General features: G+C 32.5%; 1 long non-coding RNA gene and 1 pseudogene across 1 annotated transcript; one reads left to right on the top strand and one right to left on the bottom strand.

Moving 5' to 3' along the window:
• The first annotated feature begins 9885 nt into the window (after positions 1–9885).
• LOC106395245 lies at positions 9886–12589 on the top strand (annotated as a pseudogene).
• LOC125592602 lies at positions 11976–12820 on the bottom strand. Its single transcript, XR_007328472.1, has 2 exons — positions 12581–12820; positions 11976–12501 (listed from the first exon to the last, which is right to left on the bottom strand). It is a non-coding gene; the product is annotated as an uncharacterized LOC125592602 (long non-coding RNA).
• Between the last annotated feature and the right edge of the window lie 1467 nt (positions 12821–14287).

The following is a 14287-nucleotide window of genomic DNA, read 5'->3' as shown; positions in this document are numbered from 1 at the left end:
TCTTCTTCCGTTTAGAAACTCTGGTCGCGATTGCCTCCCTGGCTGTCTTTTTCCCCTTCCTCATCTTGGCTCCGACTTCTTGCTTAACTTTCAGTAGTTTAGCTCCAGAAGCAGAGGGAGGCATCCCGGATTCCCCGGAACCTTCTTTCGGATGATCCATAGTATGGGAAGGTTAAGGAGAAAATCGATTGCAAGGTTTGGGAGAGAATTTGCAGAGAAAAGTAACGAGGAAGATAAAAAAATCGCAGTAAAATAAAGAGAGAGGAGAGAAGTTACCTTGAAAACCGAACGGAGGCGTGGAGAAAGTGGGAGGCTAGCAGTTAATGTTCACCGCTTTATATCCCATCACCTCTCGAGATTCGGAAAAGTCATTTCAAACCCTCTCCATCTGAACCGTAGATTCTGCCAAACGTAATAAAGACCGTTAGATCGAGTAAGCTGAATCTAAATAGGATAAGAACTAATCATTATCTTAACGAAAAGATAAGATCGATAGCTAGATTCTAGCTTCCGAGACAAAGGATTTTATTCGGAAGCTGGGGGCAACTGTTGGACCCGAATATGACCCTCAGGTGAGGTACCGATAAGCGTGAGCTAGCATGTGGGTTGCGATAAGCCCATCATAACAAAGGGAGCTGAAAGCCGAGCTGACGACTGGACCTGGGAGACATCATAGCAGAGGTCACGACAGAAAGTGAGCTAACACCTTAAGAGACTCGGTCAAGAGGAGCCTAAAGCGAGTTCCGTAATTGAAGCCGAATATCTCGGAGAACAGTTGAAGGGTTGCCAACAAAACCTAGACTATATAAAGACGGAGAAGATAAAAGACGATCCATCTCTTTTCCATATATCAACTTTTGTACTAGATTAAAAGCATTACGTATTCTTTAGTAATCATCTCAAGATACATTCCTTTGTATTCATCATCTTTCAACTCATCAATAAAATCATATTCATTCTTCAAGTTTATTTACGGGATTCAGCCCACGATTCTCATTCATCTCTCTTGACCTAACCTAAATCTAAGAAGTGAAACCTTGTCTCTCACAGTTAGTATATATAAACATATACTATATCATAGAAATTCGGGTACCTAGTCAGTTTTTGGTTTGATTAGAGTTCGGTTTTAGTTTTTCGGTTCTAAGGATATAAGATCCGCTCGGATAATTTATAAGATTCAAACCCGAACCGAACCTCGTTTTTTGGTCCGGTTCAATTTGGCTATTCATTTCCAGATAAATGTGCCCATGTCTAGTATCATGTAATTTGATCAAACAGCACGCAAAATTAACACGGTAGCTTACTTGTTTCAAATTGTTCAAGTCGTTTTTCCTTCTTTATTTGTGCTTTGAGTTGGTTTTAGTTTGATATGGTTTCTAGGACTCTTTGTTCTCTATAAGTTTTTGTTGCTGTTGAGAGGGCTCATGGTCTAGGATATATTTTCTGATCCTCTTTTGCCATAGTAGGCCAGGAGATTCGCAATGGAGCTATGGTGCTATTTCTATTTTATTCTCTATTTAAGAATCCCTTAGCTCGGATTGACTCAGACGAGAGTGGATAGAAAGACCTTACCAAGTTGTGAGTTTTAATTTTCATCTTTGTTGTGAAGATTGTCTTGTGCAATGAATGTGTAGCACCAAAGAGGGGTTTTGTTGAGTTTACTGCAGGCCGAGATAGTGGAATCTGTGTGTTGTTGGGACTCATGATGTCTATGACCATCCACATATCAATGATGTAGCTTACATGGCTGCCAATAAAGATGGCCGGTTTGATATCAATTCCTTCTTGGAAGAATCTTTAGTCCCAGAAAATGTGAAGAAGGTATTCCTCTCGATGCTTGGGTCCCTGCTGATGAAATCCTTCTACCCCAGAGCTTCTTAAAGCCTACAAGACAGAGTGAGGACCATTTAATTAATCTAAATACTACATACACAAATATAACTTGTCTAAGCTTTTACGGTGGCGAATCCAGAAATTTTTTCGACTAGGAGCATATATATATATATATATATATATATTTTTTTTTTTAAATAATTAATTATTAAATTTATATATTACTTAAAAAATATTCAAAACATTATAAATAGTTATAATTACAAAATTAATTGAGAAATAAAGTGCATTATAAAAACATCAACTCAATAAAAGAAATGACAAAAGTAGTAAGAACAGAAAAATATAGTAAGAAAATACGATAAATATGATGAACCCAATATATAAATAGCAAGTAAATCATGCGATCAATGAAGAGACAAAATATTAAAGAAAAATTAATGGAAAATTGTTTTCCATGTTAAAACATATAAAAAGAATATCATAACAACGAAATAGAAAGAGACATGAATAAATGATAATTACTTATCTGTTAAGAACGCAAGACAACTAAATTGTATAATTGTTGAGCGATAAAAGTGAAAGATGTGACTTTGTTTCATAAAAAAGAAACAAAATTCTTGAACCAGAGTCAAAGGGGGCAGAGGTTTGGCAGCGTAACTTCACTAAATCTCCACACTTATCAATTATAAATTATACATTTTCCAACTGCCCCCTCCTTGCTGAACGTACATTTTCCCCTATTCACACCATATTCATTCATGTATATCTCAATACAACACAATCTAGAGATAACGTCATGGCAGATTTTCAAAAGAACACTGAAATATGTAAATTTTTTAAGATCAAGATTTGTCAGATAGATTGTGAGATCACAACAAAACAAGTTAGAAAGACATGAAATAACAAATAGAGTGAAATTTTGCTGTGTGTGTGGGGGGGGGGGGGGGGGGGGGGGGGGGGGGGGGTGGGGGGGGGGGGGGGGAGGTACAAAAACGTGATCACCAGTCATTACCACCATATAAAGATACGCATACTTAAGTTACTATACAGTTTTTAGACAACATTAATGATAACGTCACTATGCTTTCTTCTTTCATATGATAAAAATCAATGTATATCTCATTATGTTACAGTGACGAAGAAGAACTCTACTGTGGAGTTTCAGATAACTAAAGAATACATTTCTCTACCAGAAACATGATGTCAATTTAGTGGTTGCTTGTCGGTCATGCTAAATTATTACTTTTTACTTTATGAGTACATGTAAATCGTTGAAATTTCATATTCAAGTGACAATTTTACTTTCTTTTTCTAAGTTAAGTTCGACAACCTTCCAAAATTTACTGAAATTATAGAAACATAAAATTACTAAAAAACCGAACTCAAAATTTTATAGCTCAGATCTTTTTGTTAATTTAAATGAACCAAAACTTTTGAGGTTAGTTTCAAAAATAAAATAAAAAATTGAGGTTAACATTCACATCATAAATAGTTTTTCCAAATTTGACGTGGATGTTAATATAAATTTGTGTGTTTTAAAATATTATGTTTAAAATATGTGAAAATAATTTTATTTAATAAAAATAAAAATAAATCTTATAAATAAAAAATTATAAAAAAGACCGCAGCGCGGGTAATAATCTAGTTTCATATAGAATGAATATATTCAAAAACATATTGATCGAATTTGTTTTCACTATTTTCTTCATAATATTTAATGTTTTTGTTCCCCGGACACTTAAATATCAGTTTACTATTTACCTTTACTTATACTCACGTCTTTATCATTTAATAATTTAATATTGCAATAATCTGATTTAAAATAGATTTGAAGTAAAACAAGACTACAAAAAGTGCTACGATCCGTCGCAGGATGTAAGAGGTTTTGTGGAATTATAAGCATTCAGTTAGTTGGCAAATGTATTTCTGATATATGTTGTTGTATGTCAAAAATGCTAAACTGGCATTATTAGATATTATACATTTTGAACTAGTTACAAGAATATTAATAAAGATACAAAAAACATTAGGAAACCCAAGTTACTTTGATAAAACTTGACAAAATCCTTGTTCAAAGATAACAAAATATTAATTTATATATATATATAAAGTACACTTTTCTCTCTTCTTTTGACATGTGGAAGAGAGTTTTGATGACATGTGTCCTCATATTTTTTTTTTTACATTTTAGGTCATTCTTCGTTTAGATTACTGCAATTTAGTCCGTCATTTTTTAATTGTGAGCTATCTAAACCTTCTTGCACTAACCTTCATCACATAAAATCTAATAATCTATTTTATTAATCACTAAAATTCAAGATGAATAAAAATAAGTAAAATGTATTTTTCTTTTTACATTTTAGGTCCTTCTTCTTTTATATTACTGCAATTTAGTCAAAACTATAACATAAACTTTCATTAATTTATTACTTTTTACTATTTACTAATATTTTATTTACAAATTATATATTTATTTTATTATCAAAATTATAAAATAACCAAACTAAGAAGACGAAACTAGAGCAAAACACATAATTTAAACCTAAAACCTCCACAAAGAGAAAACTAAAATGTCATAGTAACACTAATTTAATAAAGGTCTGGAGCTCAAAGTAGATCAAGAACCAAAACTAATTTACCTCACCTTACCACAGAGTATCTTGACCTAACAAACAAAAGTTAGAAAATGGTAGAAAGATAAAATCTGAGACAAAGCAATCCCTGAACACAAAACAACGCGATCAAACACCGACGAAAGAATCAAGAAAGAAGCCAGAGGAGGAATAATTACTGGAATACCAAAGTCACAATAAAGTAGCAAGACACATGCCTAAGAGCATCTCCAATGTACACCTCTATATTTTCCTCTAAAATAGAGATCTCTATTATAAAGGTGAAAATGCTCCAATGTATGCTTCTATAATAGAGTTCTTCTATTTTAGAGGAAAATATAGAGGAAAATTACTTTTTGCCTCTATATTTAGAGGTAGAAATATCATATCTCTATATTTTCCCCTATAAATAGAGAAACTCTATTATAGAGGCATACATTGGAGTATTTCCACCTCTATAATATAGAGGCATACATTGGAGTATTTCCACCTCTATAATAGAGTTTCTCTATTTTAGGGAAAAATATAGAGATAGAAATAGGGGTGGGTTGAAGATGGTCTAAGTCACCGAAAGCACAACAACCATCTACGAGGTAGGAAACACCTCACAAACTAAACAAACATAGACAAGTTGTGCATGCCATCAAAGAACCACAAAGCTCTGGATAGAAGAGACCAAAACTCTAAGAGATTAACTCCGCGCATGCCTTCAAATAATAATAATCTATATTTAAAACCAATGAACATTGAAAAGTTAGTATGAAATAGCAAACAATATATTGACAAGATATTTTCCCAAAAGAAATAACATTTGACACGAATGATAAAATATTATCTGGTAAGGAATACATTTTCATATGATTTTGATCGTAATTTTGTAGTTGAAACACCATTTATTTGTTCTCAAAGAAACTATGTATTTATTTGTACTTAAAGTTTATATCAAAATATTAAAATGATTAGACAAAACATATACTGACTATAAATGAACAAGAAAATGTTTTATTGTTAACATATGTTCTTACTGTAACCCATAAGTATTTATATGAAACTATAATCAAAGATTTTACTTATACATCTACATACGTATCATTTTTACACTAAAACTATGTGATTATTTTCGTGCTCATGCACGAATATAAATATTTACAAAGTAAAAACATTATAACAATTATTAATAATTATTTTATTTTCAATTATTTTAATTTTTAATATGCATGATTTATTTTAAATAATATTATTTATTTAATTAGATGTATTATTTTTAATATATAATATCTTGTCTGTTTAGTTATTATTTGAATATATTGGATAACATCTACTTTTCTTATTCAAGCATAATATTTTTGTTCTATAGATTAAAAATCCGATTATTTTTTATTTGCATTTAATTTGATTTTATCTTAGGTTTGTAAATATATTTTAGTACGATTATGTATAATTTAATATCAAAATATTAAATAACATATATTTTTTAATATATGTTATTTTAAGAGTCAAATAGTAAAAATAAACTAAAGTTGATCGGTTCAAAGTTACATAAGTTCCATGCATATGTGTGTGTATATATATATATATATATATATATATATATATATTACAAAATAAGTTAATTGTAAGATTTTAGTTAAAATATCTATAAAATTATTTGAGAATCTTAAATGTTTATATTAATATGTTGAGTTATTCAGCAATTTATATGTATAAAATACTATTATAAATAATAATTTATTATTATTAATTTTAGTTAAATTTTTTATTTTGGACATAAGAATTGAGATGGGTCCAATTACTCATTTTGTGGGTATTTTGTATTACATATATTCATTCGGATCAAAATATAACTATTTAATCTAATTCGGTCAAATCAAATTAATTGTATTCATTGTATTAGTTTAGTTCTTCATTTTAGATCTGTAACTATATTTTTAATTTTTAATAATTTGATACAATGTTGATTTGCCAACATAAAATAAGAAAAAAATAAAGTGATGATCGGTATGAAATTGCATAAAAACATAATCAATACATTTAAAAGGGGAGATTATTTTTGTACTCTTAATATCAAGATCATTTTTGTAAAATTATTTTTCAGGAAATCACATCACATTTAAATCAATATTCTTTGTTTTACATTTTGTAAAGGTATTCTTTATTATATATGTTATTTTGAAAGATGCATAAAAAATAAAAAGATAAAAAAAATTATTCATTATAGTTTATGCTATTTTTTTTGTAATAATTTGAGTAATAGATTCATTTAAATAAATACTTATTATTTTAAAATATATATTATGTTGCTTAAGATTATATTTTATAAGAAAATATATATTCGTTCTTTTTTATCTAGGTTTATTTTCCCTTTGATTTTCCAAATAACTATATGATAAGGAACATTTAAAACGAAAGTATACTTTTATATAATGTGATTCACAAAAAGAAAACTTCACAAAATATAGCTATATTTAATTCATTAAGGGTACACCTGTAATTATTATCGTAAGAATCAAATAAAACATATTCTGGTAAATTTATTTTTGGTATTTGATTTATAAAAAAGTATTTTAAAATTATTTGATTATTTTAAAACTAAATATAGTTAATATTTATAAGTATATAAATTATATTATAGAAATTTATGTATCCCTTCAATTCTTACTTTGGTCCAATTTGGTTTTTGTTCTAAAGATATAGGATTCGTTCGGCTAATTGATAGCATCCAAACTAAACCGAGCTTCTTCTATGTTTACTTCCATTCTTTGGTTCCAGATAAATGTGCGGATGCTTATGTTTATTTATAAGTGGTCTAATTTTATGTAGATAATAAAAATTAATTAAATAACTGAATTGCATTATTATCTCATTAAAAATTAGAGAATTCACCAATGCCTTTAACGATTATGCCGACAATAACTACTTCATGTGTTTAAGATTGTACACATAACTTATAGGTGGGGATCAGAACCCTTTTTTACTATTTAATGAAAAAATTAGAAATTGTATATAAATATATGTATTATGATATTTTAATAAAAATATTTATATTTTAACCATAGCCATTATTTTGTTTCAAATTGAGAAATAACTGATACACCGATATCTATAAAGAAAATATATTACTCTCACCGTTTCGTGAAAAAGTGTCACTTTGTTATTTTTCCAATGATTAAAAAAATGATTGAAATATCTTAATGTTCTTATTAATTATAAATATGTAACCAATAATATTTTAGATAAATAAAATTATTTATAAAATCAATGCATTTATAATTAAAATGAATTAAAAAATGTATTGAAATTCTAAAATAAAGTTTGTGTTTAATAAAAGAAATGTTAAAATGGCACTCATTCGAAAACAGATTGATTATATAGTGTATTAGTAAGCATCAATTTATCATTTTTCAAAAAAAATAGAAAATCATGAATGTATCATTCGGCACTAAGAGCAAGTCTATCCATTAGAACATCTAATGAGCTCTTATGATTAAATTAATAGTTAATAAGTTGATTTGATAAGTTAAGAACCTTTGTTAGTACAAATAATTTTTTCCTCCTCCAATGAAGAACCTCATAGGGGTTCTTAAATAATTTGTTTTTTTAAGTAGAATGATTTAAGACTTGTGGCCTTATGATTAAATTAAGTAGAATGAACCAAGACAAACCAAGACAACAACAAGTTCAAGTTTTATAACTTAACCAAATGTTTGATGAACTACAAAGTGTGATCACACAAACCAAGACAACAACAAGTTCAACTTTTATAACATAACCAAAGGTTTGATGAACTACAAAGTGTGATCATACGAGAGACAAACCAAGACAACAACAAGTTCAAGTTTTATAAATTAACCAAACGATTGATGAATTACAAAGTGTGATCAGACGAGAGACAAACAAAGACAACAACAAACAGACTCGACATTTAAAAAAAACAAACTCGACATTTAAAAAAAACAGACTCAACATTACCTGTGTGTGTGTGTGTGATGTCGAGGAGAGTAATGTAGACAATCTGATTCAACAGCCCACCGAAATTGCAATGAAGGAAATAAATCAGCTCAAAAGACACCTTTTTTTAGTTTTGAACCTATAGAAAATGAAACTAAATATGACAAAAAACAAGACCTGCATCAATGTGAAGCAAGGCAGGTGTACATAAGATGCAGAGGCGATCCATGAAGTAGTAGAAAACAAAGATGTGTAGTTGCAGTCAACCAAAGGCTAATAAAAATCCAAATTTTCTTTTTCAATTCTGAAATCTGAATGATTGCAAAGGCACTGCTTTCTGACAGTAGGAGTTCAGATTTCTGACAGTAGGAATTCAGACATGGAAAGGCATGAAGAAGAGAAACAAAACAATGTATGATGATGATGGTGACATAGAAGATATGTATCTCTAGACTCAACGAAGATTTTAGGCACAAAGATGAGATGATAAAGGTAGGCATGAAAACGTAGGAATGTAATTTGCAGGGAAGAGGTTGGAAACTCAATGGCTTCTATGGAGAAAGCCTCCTGCCACCAAACAAACACTTAACACTTTTTTCTTATACTACTGGTTCCTTTGATTTCTCCTAATACAAAATCCATGTTACTCAAAGTTACTCAAAATCAAGCATCCTATGTATCAAAGTGAACATAGATCGGCGAAGCAAATTCTTCTCTAAACGTAACAAGTAAAGAGTATACCAGACTTCATGTCAACGCGCTCCACTCTCCCGTACTTTCTGAACAACCGTTCCAGCTCCGATTGGCGAGTTTCATACTCGAAGTTCCCCACGAACACCGGCCTCATACTTGCAGATGAAGATCGAATCGCTGCAACACCAATAGAATAATCAATTGTTCCTCCACCCTCGAGAAACTTGCGGACCATCAGAGAACACAGAATCCGCCGGCGAAGCACTCCGGCACCGGTTCGCCGGCGAAGCACTCCGGCACCGGTTCGCGGTGGATCCGTAACTTCCACAACCTCCGTGAAACTCTGTCACGCCTCCGACGATTGGAGGAAGAAGAAAAAAAATTCATCTAGGATCAAAACGCGACGAACACGAAGGAGAAAGAGAGAGAGACAACAGGGATGACCAATACAAAAGTGACACATAAGGGTTGCTTACCAATTCTAAAACTCCTGCATTAAGAGGCGGTTCTATCGTTTTTTATCCTTTCTCACATATTTTTATTTGTTTTTGGTTTAAAACTCTAGTTAAGAACCTCCAATGGAGGTGGTCTAATAAAGCCCAGCATTTAAACGGTCCTCGAGAAATATGAGAAGAAGCACTTTAAATAAAAAGAAAAGGAAAGAATTGTTCATTTCAAAAGGGAAGGTGCTTATTGGCTGACTTTAAAAGAACGAGGAAGTGGCGAGTCCGGAGCTGAGAAAGACGAAAGCTGTTAAAAAAAGAAATGATTTCATCTTCTTCTCCAATAAGAGACTTTACCTTTTAAATCTTCTAGAATCCTTCTATTGGGGGTCCTATGAAGTTGTAAAGAACCTTAGAAGTTGTAAAAGGGTTTCTCGTTTTGATTCCTCGTCAAGGCAATGCCTTATATACAAAGATATATGTTACACAAATATGGTAACCTAATGACGTTAACAATATACATCGACAAGGCCCATAGGACCCCCAATGCCTTCAGCTTCTTTCTCACTATCGATTTGTGGTCTCTCGCAGAACTATTACAAGCATATAAAGAGACAAAGTCAAGGTAAAGCTCGTCTTCTACTTCTATGTTCTGCATTGTATTTCCATGGCTCGTGAATCATCTGTTGCGTTGTAGATTGGACTTAATTTATAACTTTTTGTTTCGGATCATGGTATTGTACGGTGCCTTTGCGGTGACAATGTTGGTGGTCATGGTTACAATGCAGTGGTTGGGTTGCAACTTTGCAGAAGAGTATCCGAAGAAGATCTAGTGGTGAGGCTTCCTGGTCAACCAAAAGTCTTATTTAGACAGTATGCAGTTTATGTGGATGTTGACTCCGAAACAGGCCGCAGTCTCTTCTACTACTTTGTGGAAGCAGACTCACAACCGGAGACCAAACCCTTAACACTTTGGCTTAACGGAGGTTTTTATGTTTCTCCTAGCTTTGGTTTTGTCCTGTAGCTTTTGGTCTTTTGTATAATGGTTAAGATTTTAATTAAACATATCTTGCTTGTTTTTGACGTTTGAGTATCAAAAGGGTTGTGAGTTATGAAATTGAGGTTGATCTTGCAGGTCCAGGTTGTTCATCTGTTGGTGGAGGTGCTTTCACCGAGTTGGGTCCATTTTACCCAACAGGAGATGGCCATGGCCTCCGGATTAACTCCATGTCGTGGAACAAAGGTTGTTTTTCTTATATAATATTCATGTAAATAGAAGAGAAACTATTTGATTCTACCTACCTATGATGCTAACTTAAAATGTGTAGCCTCGAACCTGCTTTTTGTGGATTCTCCAGCCGGAGTTGGTTGATCTTACTTCAACACAAGCTCTGGTTACAACACAGGGGACGAAACTACTGGTGAAATTCAAGATCCCATTTTCAGCTTATATTAGAATTTAGAAGAATTCTGTTTATTGACGACATGTTTATACATTTCAACAGCTAGCGATATGCTTGTGTTCCTGTTGAGATGGTTCAACAAGTTCCCAGCGTTGAAAGCTCGTCACTTGTTTCTCACTGGGGAAAGCTACGCAGGTTTGTTTGATCATGTTGCTGATTTCTGATTTCATCAGAAATTACTTTATTAGTGTCTTCTGTTGACCACACTCTCTTGCAGGACATTACATACCTCAACTGGCTGATGCTATACACAGCTATAATAGACAGTCAAGTGGGTTCAAAATCAATGTCAAAGGAATTGCAGTAAGCAAACGAATCCTCTTCTTGACACTCTTTTAGTTCTTTTCTAATTCCTTACATGTTTTTTTAAAAAAAAAAAAATTCTGATCAGATTGGGAATCCACTTCTGAAGCTTGACACAGACACGTCAGCTTCTTACGACTTCTTATGGTATCACGGGATTATTTCTGATGAACGTAGACACGCAATCATCAGGCAATGTGACTTTACCAGTCTCCCAAACATAAGCAAGGAATGCATCGAGGCTCTCACTGAAGTCAGCTTGGCGAATATGTATGTCAATGTCTATGACGTTCTCCTAGACGCATGTTGAGCAAGAGTTGAGGCTCAAGAAAATGGTCAAGTCCCCTTTTTCTTCCTTTTCTTACCAACAAAATATTTTTTTGATCTGTCTGTTAACTTTAGAAAAGGGGTTTCAGGCTACACAGATGAGCATGGGGGTGGATGTTTGTATGAAACACGAAAGACAGTTATATTTCAATCTCCCAGCGGTGCAACACGCTCTTCACGTGAACCGCACTAGTCTACCTTACCAATGGTCTATGTGCAGCACGTAACGATTTTATCCTCTTTCATTTTAGTTTGATTGATCGCAACAGTAAAAGAACTTTTTCTTATAACTGATTGGTATTGGCTTTTCACTTTACCCATGTCATAGCCTGGTAAATTACAGTGGCATCGACGGGAACATTAACATGCTTCCGATTCTTAAGAGAATTATACAGAACAAAACTTATGTTTGGATCTCAAGGTAATAATTCTATTAAAGATCCCTTTATTTTATGAGTTATACTAATGTATTTTGCAAGCTAAACACCCAGCTTGTCGACATTGCAGTGGAGATCAAGATTCTGTAGTTCCACTTCTTGGTTCTAGAACTCTCGTACGAGAACTTGCTCATGATCTTAACTTCAGTACCACACTTCCCTATGGACCTTGGTTCCACAAAAACCAGGTAAGTTCTCTTCTCCGTTGTAGCTAAAATCAACAGAAGCCAATTTTCCCTCTTGCCAATTGCAAACTTGTGGATTTTTGGGTTGTGATGTGACTAGGTTGGTGGTTGGGTCACCGAGTATGGAAAGATATTGACGTTTGCAACGGTGAGAGGAGCGGCTCATATGGTGCCCTATGCGCCCTCACGAGCTCTGCATATATTCAGTAGCTTTGTGCGTGGCCGGAGATTGCCCAACAGCACCCATTATTCTCCTGATGAATGAAACAGAGAGATCTCTTTATTAGATATATTCAGCTAGGAGTAGTATTAAATGGTGAGCTTGTTAACCACCTTGCAATGAAAGCTTATATTCACTGGCAGAACCTTGCCTAATGATCCGCTTATTATCTATAGATAAGATGTGATATGATGTTGTCTTCTTGGACTGTTAACTGCAAGTCGATATCAATTGGCTTGATCTTCTTTTCTGAGTCTGCTTGCACGATATGAAAAGGATCGGATGCTCAAATACTCCTCACCAGAATTCTTTATTCCTAAATGCTTGTCTATTTTTCTATTTTCTTAAAATATTTATTTAAATCAAGAAAAGAAGTAAAAGATAGAAAAACTTAACCGAACTTTATTATTTACATATCCAACCAGCCTGTAAACGGATAATCCAAATCCAAACCCATTTAAATCGAGTTTAACCTACAAAAGACGGGGTTTTAAATCCCTGAAAGCAAACAAGTCTTTTGTGGGTTATACTCATTCTTACTATTCTTAACCAAACGACTCAATTGTTCCTCATCGTCATCATCATCAATCGAAATCCAACAAATACCTTTTCGAATCCGGAGTCCGACTCGAATCCATAGTCATGCAGCCTGTGAGGAAGATTCGTACGAAAAACTTGTCGGTTCCTTTGAGTGGAAACAAAAGAGGAGACACCTCGACTCTTCATTGTAATATTCATTTGTTGTAATTACATGTGTTTGTCTATTTATTTATTTCTTGTAAAACAATAAATAGAAATCAAATATAAAATTTTGAAGAAAATAACCTGTTCATTGAGAATTTTTGAAAACATCGAGATATATATGAAATGTGTTTTATGCTAAGTCTCTAGTTCTTCTTGTCTTGGGATTTGTCTCCTTTTCTTGTGTAATTGTGTTTCATTTTCCTATCTGGTTCAGTTGAGTTTAATCTATGCAAGTATTTTAGATAATATTGATCTGAGAGAAAATAGATGATATTCAACTGGAAGATTAAGAAAACAATTTCTGAAAATGATATCCACAAATATTCTATTGTTTAATATTTCCGGTTGTTGTTGTAGAGTAGAATTTTCGTTTCAAAATAAGTGTCGTTTTAAATTTTTAAATTTTTAATGCAAAATTTATTGATAATATTCTTCAGTCTAATTTTCTATTGGTTAAAATATAGATGTATTATGTTTTTATTTCGTGAATATGCAAAATTAAATGTTCTCTTAAGTTGTGTGTATAAAACTAAAACGATAATTAAAATAAAATGGAAGGAGTACACAATTATCTCAATAACCAACTGAAAACAACATAATTATAGCCTTTTAACAGCAACGAACAAATTTATGCACGAGAAAATGGTATATTTAGAAAAACATACAAACCTTACAGTTACGTATATGTGAAAACTTTCTTGAACAACGATCTACATAAATTAAATTTATATCTCTTGATAATAATATGGGAAATAAGGGGGAATAACCTTTTTCTCTCTTTTCAAGAGCTCTCTCTTCTCTCTAGTTCAAACACCATAAGATACAGTTTCCGGCCGACGACGTTGGCTCTCCAAGCCACGGCGTCGGTCCGGCCTGCTCATTAGTCTTTATTTTCTGTGTAGTTTGTAGTTCTGTGTTTATTTTGGTTTGATTACTTCAAAAAACAGAGTTAGATCTAGGTTTTCAGATCCAAAGTGATGATCGGTTTTCAGTGGTCGCGGATCTCTACCACCTTGGCCTTGCCATGTTGGTTTCTGGATCGTGGCGGTCTCGGGCTTCAGTGTCTCCATCATCAG

This window comes from Brassica napus, chromosome C9 (assembly GCF_020379485.1).
Source record: "Brassica napus cultivar Da-Ae chromosome C9, Da-Ae, whole genome shotgun sequence".
Taxonomy (NCBI): Eukaryota; Viridiplantae; Streptophyta; class Magnoliopsida; order Brassicales; family Brassicaceae; genus Brassica; species Brassica napus.
Note: the sequence above shows the minus strand (reverse complement) of the source record. Positions and strands in the feature narration are given on the sequence as shown.